Raw genomic sequence first — 10,673 nt, 5'->3', positions numbered from 1 at the left:
GGATTTTAAAATCGAAATTGATGACATTTAGTTGAGATATACTGCATACACACATATAATACTACTGATATTCTACTGTGTCCATGCACTCTCTCTAGCGTCAATTGCACATTTTAGCTCTGCCCTGGCTTCCTGATGTGAGTGACAATGGTGGACCACGCTTAGACAATGTGTGTTAGCTCTGATGTCTCGAACGAGGGCAAATGTGTTAATATGACAACACAAGAGTACAATTAGGAGACAGTTGTCAGACCAGAACAGGGAGAGCCCAAATAAAGATCTTCATTGCAGCATCACCAGATATTATTTTAATAAAAGCTGCATTTAAAAAACAAAAAAATGTAATGCAACTTTTGAAATTACATTACCTTGTTAATACTTATACAAAGTGTGTCTAAACAGTTTGATGAATGGTATCAGAAAACGATCAAAACAGAAGATACAAACAAATTACCGGAGCAAGATAAAGGCATTTATCGGCGTATAACGCACACTTTTTTCCCCTTAAAATCAGTCTCTGAGCGCCACCGCCGACATTTACCGAGCGCAGTACACTCGGTTACACTCGGCTATGCTCGGCCGTGCTCTGCTCCGCTCGCGGTCACGCCCTGTGCCGCCTCCTAGCCTTTATGCGAGAGGAGCCGAGCATCGCCGAGCATAGCCGAGTGTACCCGAGTGTACTGCGCTCGGTATATGTCGGCGGCGGTGCTCAGAGACAGCGCGGAAGAAGCGGGGAGGACACAACCGAGGCCGCAGACGGACGCCGGACCGGACAAGGCCGCCGATGGACGCCGGGCAAGACACCGACAAACTGTAAGTAATTCATTTTTTTTCCAGGAATTTCCCTTCTAGAGTATGGGTGCGCGCTATACGCCGGTGCGCGCTATAGGAAGATAAATACGGTACCTTTATCGTCACAACACACTTTTGGCAACATTCATAAATCTTCTGGAAACTGTCAGCAAAGGCCTCTTTAGGAATCGGTTGCAGAACTGCTGAGACACATTCTTGGATTGCTGCCATGTCCGCAAAACGTGCTCCTTTCATGACGCTCTTCAGACGGAAAAAGAGAAAGAAGTCAGTGGGCGCCAATTAAATCAACTGCCACTTGGATTCTGGATCAAACTGGTAGCACCAGGTCTCATTCTCATGCCTCACAAACTATCACGCTTTCCCCAATTTGTAGTAGAAGTTAATGTTCTCTCGTTGCTCTATTGCACTACGACCCTACCTCTCACACTGACAACCTTCAACTGCCCACAGCAGGTTTACCCTGATGGTCACGTGTACTCCACAGCAGGTAGCACTTCTCAACGTGTCTCTGGATAGCCATGTGCATGTGCGTGCACCTGGCTCATGTTGCCGTTGAGATATCAGACCATCCACCAAACTTTTTAAACACACCTCATATTATCCTAAAGTTGACTGAGCATATATGGTATACCCATCTGCCTACTGCAGAGAAAAGTACCACCCTCTATTGTATGGAGATAAAAAAATATGAATTTTGGAGAGCAAATAAAGTATAACTAAAGGCAAAACATCTTTTTTAGTTTTGGATAGAGTGCAGAGCGATTAGAATGTTTGTCAGTTTGTATTGCTGCCTGTGTCTTCATTGAGGAGATTCACCCTCTCTATTTGTCCCAAGTTCTTCTCACTTCCTGTTTGGCTATGGGACAGAAAGTGAAGGGAAATCTTTGTAATGGGATACAGAGGGAAAATAAATCTTACAGGGGTTTTAACACCCCCTCACTCTATCCAAAATGAAAAAATAATAATTTTATAATTTTACTTTAACTACAGAAGATAATAGTGACACATGAATAGGATGCACTCTCCCACTACTACTCCATGCTTCACCTACTAATACAACATTTACTTTTGGCAATGAAGCACAAATACATCTTAACTGCAACCAAAATGCAATCAATGTATATTTGAAACCATTCCCACATTAGTATGTCTATAGCCGTGTAAAGACTTTTCTGAAATTAAGTATTAATGTATAGGAAGGGCAGCAAGTTCTTACTTAAAGTGATTGTAAAGTCTATTTTTTTTTAGTTTAGTTAGTGGTTTTGCAAGAGCAGCCCAGATCCTCCTCTTCTCGGGTCCCTCTTCTGTACTCCTCGCCCCTCCCTTCTGTTGAGTGCCCCCACCGCAAGCAGCTTGCTATGGAGAAACCTGAGCGGAGTCACAGCTCCCTGTGTCCATTCAGACACGGAGCCGTGACCCAGCCCTGCCCCCTTTCTCTCCTCATTGACCAACTGACTTTGATTGACAATAGCGCACGCCAATGGCACCATGCTGCTGTCTCAGCCAATGAAAAGGGGAGTCCAGGGCCGCCGAGACACTTCTACAACATTACGGGATCTAGATGGGGCTCAGGTAAGTATTAGGGGGGCTCAGGAGGGCTGCTGAACACAGGTTTTTTTATCTTAATGCATAGAATGCATTAAAATAAAAAACCTTCTGCCTATACAACCACTTTAAGGCACATTTGTCTGAGGCATTTATAACTTTTTTTTTTTGAAGACAGGGGTTTAGTATAATACAATTACAATGGTATTATCAATTTAGTTATATATGTTCCCTAAATTTGCAAAAACACTATCATAGTCATTACTTCTCATTCCTAAGTACTAAATACAAATATATAAATATATGTAAACCTGTTTATGCTAAGACAATTCTGAAAACAGAGTCTGAAATATGACAAGGGGGGCAAAAAAAAACACACACACACAAAAATGGCATTGAAAATAACAATATTTAGGTGAATAGATCTAAAACAGAGTCTGAAATATGACAAGGGGGGCAAAAAAAACACAAAAAAATGGCATTGAAAATAACAATACTTAGGTGAATAGATCTAAAACAGAGTCTGAAATATAACAAGGGGGGCAAAAAAAAAAAATAAACACAAAAAAATGGCATTAAAAATAACAATATTTAGGTGAATAGGTGGAATTACACATAAATGTGTCAAATGCCATGGATAAAACATTGAGTCTAACAAATGTATCCTGCTTTCTTTTGTAGAACAACATTTGGCATCTGCTTATAATATTGTTAGTCCATTGACATCATATTGTAAGTTACTGTCACCAAGGTAGTGAAGCTCGTTGTCAAGGAAACCTCAAGGCTATGCTACAGTATACATAGCTTTGCATAGTTGACAGCTGCAGAAGAAATGTCATAGTATTACAATTTATACTGATAGTTTCAAGTATATCTTCAGTAACTCTTTAATTCCACCACATAGTTGGAAGTCAGTGTAACATTTACATTATACATTTTTTATAGGTGAACAGATCCTTAGCATATTTCTTTTAATCTAATCTCTTACCATCCTTTTTTGTCTGTGCCAATCTCTGTTCTGTAGAGGATGTGAATCTAGCAAAATTTTAATAAAAGTACATGAAAACTTTTAAATGACCTGAAGGGAGCCATTGTAGTTCTTAAAGTTTGTTTTAAAAAGAAAGTTAAACGTGTATGATAGAGGGAATAATAGAAAGAAATAGTGTATATTATTTATCATAGAGGGCCAACGTTATTTTTAACCACTAAGCAGAGACTGGATCCTTCCTGCATGTGTACATAATAGAGGAAGGGGGAGAGTCAAAGGGCTTAGAAGAGCAGAATGACCAAAGCTTTTTGTCTATACTTCTTTATGGGGTGCACTTACTTTTGCTTTCCTGTGAACCAGAGTCAGCTGACAGCAGGCTATTGCCTGCTGTCAGCTGATGGGACAGAGCTGCTTCAAGCCCTGGATGGATTCAGACAATATTGTTGGGATCTGACTGGCTGCCTAATTTACAGCTGCCTCTGCCTCTCAGCACGAGGCTGAGAGCTAAAGTCAGCTGTGCCCGCCCCCTCCCAGTGGGTGCTGGAGGCGTAAAGCGGAGAGCGCTTACTGACAGTCACTGATCTCCACTCCAGAGTACATCTGAGAACTGAGCGATCAGTGTCTTAGTGCCAATGCGGGAAAGTGGCAACATCATATCAATGCTGCAGAAGCGAAGGTGAGTACTGTATTGGTGTTTCTTTTTATCAAAGTCCATACTTCTCCATTAAAGCTGAACTCTGTGAATACTTACCCTTGTAGTGTAAGGGTGAAGGAAACTGCAAGGTTAAATGGTTGTTAAGTCTAGGGGGAAGTAATGAGGCTCTATATACAGCAGATTGAAGTAGACAGAAATTTTACTAATAAATAATTCATTCATTAACCACTTGCTTACTGGGCCCTTTCTGCCCAGGCGAAATTTCAGCTTTCGGCACTGTCACGCTTTGAATGACAATTGCGCGGTCGAGCGACGTGACTCCCAAACAAAATTGACGTCCTTTTTTCCCACAAATAGAGCTTTCCTTTGGTGGTAGTTGATCACCTGTGCGGTGTTTATTTTTTGCGCTATAAACAAAAATAGAGCGAGAATTTTGAAAAAACACAATGGGCCAGATTCACGTAGGAGCGCGTAACTTTGTGCGGGCGTAGCGTATCCTATTTACGCTACGCCTCCGCAACTTGGACGGGCAAGTGCAGTATTCACAAAGCACTTGCTCTGTAAGTTGTGGCGGTGTAGCGTAAATGGGCCGGCGTAAGCCCGCGTAATTCAAATGTGGAAGAGGTGGGCGTGTTGTATGTAAATCAATCGTGACCCCACGTAAATGACGCGCCTAACGAACGGCGCATGCTCAGTATCACGTCGAATTTACTCCTTAAGATACGCCAGGCCCATTGCCTGTGACGTGAACATAACCTACGCACAGCCCCATTCACGTATGACTTACGTAAACGACGTAAAAAGATACGCTTGCCGACGTCCATACTTTGCATTACCTACGCCTCATATAGCAGGGGTAACTTTATGCCGGACATAAGCCTTACGTAAACGGAAGAAAGAAAGTCACCGCTCCAGCTGGGTCTACTATATGGTCACACACTGATACAGGATTCCAAGGGTGCTGGCTGTGCACTAGGCAAGCATAAAAGTTGAATGAAGGATGGATGGCCGCACTCCAAAAACCGTACAGGTTGTCTTTTATTAAATGAACAGCAAATACATCACCAGAGCATAACAACAGAAACAGGGGAACAGCCGACGTTTCGCACAAAATCAGTGCTTATTCATGGCTGGATAAGCCATGAATAAGCACTGATTTTGTGCGAAACGTCGACTGTTCCCCTGTTTCTGTTGCTGTGATCTGGTGATGTATTTGCTGTTCATTTAATAAAAGACAACCTGTACAGTTTTTGGAGTGCGGCCATCCATCCTTCATTCAACTTTTATCCTTACGTAAACGGCGTAGCGGCCGCAAGTACGTTCGTGAATCGGCGTATCTACCTAATTTACGTATTTTCGAACTTCGATTTTTTTAATTTTCGAATTTCGAATTTTTCAATTTTCGAAATTCGGAAATACGAAAAATCGAAATTTCGAAAATTGAAAAATTCGAAAATCGAAATTTCGAAAATTGAAAAATTCGAAAATCGAAATTTCGAAAAATTGAATAATTCGAAAATGGAAAAATTCGAATTTTAGAATTTTTCAAATTTCGAATTTTTCAATTTTAGAATTTTTCACTTTTCCAATTTCGAATTTTTCAGATTTCGAATTTTTCAAATTTCGAATTTAGCAATTTTCGAATTTTCGTATTTCCGAATTTCGAAAATTGAAAAATTTGAAATTCGAAAATTGAAAAAAATCGAAAATTGAAAAATTCGAAAATTGAAAAATTCCAAATTTCGAAAATTCGAAATTTGATAAATTCGAAATTTGAAAAATTCGAAATTGGAAAAGTGAAAAATTCTAAAATTCTAAAATTGAAAAATTCCAAATTTGAAAAATTCTAAAATTCGAATTTTTCCATTTTCGAATTATTCAATTTTTCGAAATTTCGAAATCTCTAACAAAGTTGCAATGGCTTCAACAGTGTATTCCAGCCGGGATGAATAGTTACATCCCAGGCACAAACAGTTGTCACCAAGATAAGCCAATAGAAGGGTGCAGCAAGCTTATCCTGTAGAGTCTTGTGTGAATAGCTCACTTAACGTAAGATCTCCTGAACATGAGAGGATGATAGCCCAGCATTTAGGAAAGGGGTAACTTGAGAGCCTTTTTAGAGATAAGATAAGACCCCAGTTGACCAAAATCCCATAAATCTCTCACATATTTTTAACAGAATGGCCTTTGGAGGGTAAGCCATAATCCGGCCTACTCAAAGACCAGGGGTCACAGCCATAGAGGCCCATAGACCCATAGAGGATTATGGTAAAAGTCTGAGGAATATTGCAGGACAGACCCCAGGCAAAATAGTAGAATCATGTAGTATATAACATACCTCCTGAATTCAGGAGCTGCCCATGAGGCCCGCACAGTAGAGTAGCACACCGTGACATCAACACAGCCTGTTGAGCTAGGCATCTGCCTCAGCCGGAGGGGCCAAAAAATTTGATAGCGCCCTCATGTTGAACTCGCAGGCAACTAGGATAGAGCATTCCATATTTAATGTTGCGGTCTCGTAGTCTGCGACAAACGTCAGGGGAACAGCATGATATGTGCATTACCATATTGCAGACTCGGGTGCTTCCTGGCCTCTGAGAGTATAAGATTCCGATCTCGGTAGTTTAAGAAATGCACCAAGATGGGGAGCGGAGGTGCACCTGGGATAGATTGACCCCTCGGAACACAATGAGCATGTTCCACCACATATGTAGGGAAGACATCAGCCATTCCAAGCAAGTCTTTGAAGAAGGCTTCTGCAAAGTCTGCCGTTTGATCTCCCTCCGTGCCCTCCCGGAGGCCCAACACCCTAACATTCTTACATCTCATTCGATTTTCCCTATCATCAGATTTCGCCACCAGAGCTTTTATTGTGTTTTGCAGATGGTTGAGCTGGTCAGTATGCTGTCCCGTTCTATCCTCCACTTTCAGATTCTGAGAGGCGCCCCGGCATTTTATCCAAATCATTACGGATTAGATTGCACTCCTCCGCCAGGTGATCAATCCATACCAATAGAGATGTCCTACTGCTTTCAATCGCAGCTAAGATCATGTTTGTGTCATCTGTGGGGGGAGTGGGGTGAGGGGGTGCTGGGGTGTCAGCAGGGGAACTGTCCTCCATGTTCACCAATAAGGCCTGTAGTTTCTGGAGTAAGGTGGAATCCACGCAGTTGGATAGGGTTGCAGTTTGTGCCCTGGACTGTTGTTTTGCCTTAGATCGCTTCTTTGGAGGCATCAGATGGCTCCTTGTCAGGCAGAAGAGCTGTGGAGCTGGGGTAAGGTAAGAGTCAGAGACAAATGAGACAGGGGGCCAAGAGTGAGTGCTGTGGTGTAGTAAGATGGCCGCTATGCACAATTTAAGTGCTGTGACACGTCCCTCAGTTGACCATAAGGACAGAGGAATGTTGCTATGGAGGCTGTAGGTGGCAGTTTGACTGGCTGGGCAACACTGGTGTCAGTGGGCCAGGTGCAGGTGAGTCAGGGAGACAGAGACTGAGTGTGGATATTACCGCTGGGTGGAGCAAGGTGGCCACCACATCTGTCACTGGCACCAGGAGCTAGAGCCGCTGCATGTCTTGCAGAGGAGGACAATAAACCCTCCCCACCCACCCCTCGTTATCTGCCAGGCCAGAGCTTTGCTATTGGTGCCTTGGAGTGGGTGCAGAGGAGGTAGGAGGGCTGCAAGTGGTCGCCCGGGTGTATCAAGATGGCCGCTGCTTACTCGGCTGGATGCTCGATTTCCCCCTTATGCCGCTGTATAGGAGTGTCACAAGGAAAGCTGCAGGCAGCAGTTGGCCAGCTGTGAGGTCCGGCAGCTGTAGCAGGAGAAAACTGGGCTCAGGGTGGTCAGGGAGGCCAGGAGTATTTGCTGGGGCCATCACTGTGTGGAGCAAGCTGGCCGCCGCTCCGGGAGCCGTGGTCTGTCCCTCAGGCAGCTGCAGGATGATGAAGCACCACGATGGCGGCCTTGGGCGGCGCTCTAACAAGCTGGGAGGCTCTGAGGACTGTGAAGGGAACAAGGCAGGCCTGCTGGAGTCAGAAAGCTGAGGGGGATCAGGATGGCAGGAGCTATTCACACATGCTTCTGTTCAGACCAACATCCGGTCATGCCCGTCAATCACAGTTGTTTTTAATTCCAACCAGAACATGGAATAGGGTCAGTGGGACTGTTCCAGCACCACATTTTCCAATTACTACTATTATAAATCTCAGTTAAATCCAGTGAAACTGGGTTTGTAAATTTTAGTATATAAACCTTTTGTAGACCTCTGTCAGCGTGCAGTTTGTTTAATGAAAAAAGGTCCAGTGAATTGTGGTGAATTCAGTCATATTTACAGATACCCAATATCTGTAAATCAGACAATTCAACTGTATTTATTTTGTTTAAATATTTAACAATGAACGTTTTAGGAAATTATTATTTTTCAAGCACTTTTTTTTACTACTACAATAATAAAATGTGTATTGCAGTAAATTAAATTGCATACCTTAACAAACATGTATCCACCCAATTCTGTCAGTTGCCAGCTGTACAGCCAGGAGTATGGAAAAAAACAGCTGTTGATCTGATTTTGAAACAGTTTGACTGTTACAAGCTTGTAGGCTGGAATATTCCATATTAAAAACAAATCATTATCCTGATGGCATAAAGTGTGTTTATTTAATTTTGTCCTAGAATTAATTATTTTAATATAAGAGGATTTTGTACAGAAATAAATGTATATTACAAATTCTGCGTAAAACTTGAAAACTGTTAAACAGATAAATGTGAGTCGGGATTCTGGAAAAAAAAAGAAAAGGATAAGCCTCTTTTAGATATGCGTAAAATTCAGCTTAAATCTAAGAAGATTAAATAACGTTTGGTTTGCAATTTCTTCCAGAACACAGAGACAAATGCCAGATTAGAAAATATGCAACTATATTCTACTGTATACCCATCCAAGCTATGGATAGGCTAGAAAGAATTTGTCCAATCCCATGGAGGACTAGACTAGTAGATATTTGTTTGCTGATGTTTTAGAGGATTAAAGGTTAAAGTAAAAAGGGACAATATTTTGAAGGACAGATTTTCTTTTACAAATAATATACTACATGTTATATGTTGCTGTGCTACTCAACCTGTACTTAGCAGATGCTGAATAGTAAAACCACATAACATTACATGTGCGCTTGATTTACTAGTTCTACAACACACAACAGCGAGTGGAGATTGCTGGTGAGGAGAACTGCTGCCCCTACTGATTTACTACCACTAGGTGGAGTAAAAAAAAAATAAGAGAAAAAGGGGGGGATGTAGGTATGGCGCTGTTCTGATGAAAGACAGGGGAATCCAAGTGGATTCAGAATAAATGTGGTGTTACCCCCAGCTGGGTATTGACTATGAAAAATGTGTAATAAAATGAAGTGTGGAGCATGGAAAATAAATAACACAAAAATGAAAAAATTAAGAATAAATGTGTATATATGTGTTAGACCCTCGGCCGGGTGTTTAATGATGCAATGTACCCTCGGCCGGGTGTTAGTAGGTGCTAGACTGATGCTGCTTGTGAATGTGACAACAAACCACAGTGAGCAAAGTATAACATCAAACACAATGAATGAATAAATGGATAAATGTTTAACCCTCGGCTGGGTATTTGAATAAAAAATTAGGTGAAAGAATGCAAAAATAAATCCTTTTAGAATGCATAAATAGAGTCGAGAAAAAATCATTCCAGTGAATCAAATTAAGATTTGTGAAAACAAAAGAAGTGATAAAGTAACTTTGTGCTTAAAAAGTTCAACGTTGCTGGGTGAACCCTTCAGATCTTGCAAAGTTGCACTCACCAGATACTTCTCCCCCTCCTGGGGTATGACGCAGTCACAGTATAAGTGCCACTGTGTAGCAGCCTGGGGATAGCCGGGGCCAGCTCCGGGCGCTGCTTGCAATCCTCCAAGGTGTTTTATACGGGAGAAGAAAGGATGCCTATAGTGTAGGTCCGTTAAAAATAAAGTTTAATGTGCAAAGCGTTTGAATACTTACATTGTACATAAAAACAAAAATAGGCAAAAAGGAAAGTCAACTGGCGCTGAACAAACTGTGTTTGCAGCCCAGACCGGAAGTGTTAGACCAACGTGCCTCTGACTCCGCCCTACTCGTTTCGTCTGTCTGACGTCATCAGGAGCGTAACGTCAGGCTACACTTCTCTGCTTAATATAGTCCATGGAATCTCATGTGCGATTGCGCACTGGGTCAAACCATTTTGGGAAAGATTTTGCAGACCGAAGTCCGCTTGAATGAACAAACTCCCGCAGTCATTTTAGGGTGGATTTTAGGAGACCGAAGTCCTTTTACCTTAGTACCGAAAAGGGAGCATGACGGCCGTGGAGAAAGAAGCTTGCAGCAAACTGCTGCGCCCGCTTAAGGGGATGAAAGCCAATACATGAAAATGATGTTTAAAAATTATGTTTAACCACTTGCCGCCCGCCAATGACATATTGACGTCGGCAAAGTGGTTGTAGAATCCTGACTGAACGTCATATGACGTCCTTAGGATTTTGAGCCGCTGCACGCCCCTGAGGGCGCGCATCGCGGCGATCGTTGTTGCAGGGTGTCAGTCTGACACCCCGCAACTCCGATCACGGAGACTCTTTACCACGTGATCAGCCATGTCCCATCACGGCTGATCACGA

This window comes from Rana temporaria, chromosome 4 (genome assembly GCF_905171775.1).
Source record: "Rana temporaria chromosome 4, aRanTem1.1, whole genome shotgun sequence".
NCBI lineage: Eukaryota > Metazoa > Chordata > Amphibia > Anura > Ranidae > Rana > Rana temporaria.
This window is presented reverse-complemented; position numbering follows the sequence as displayed.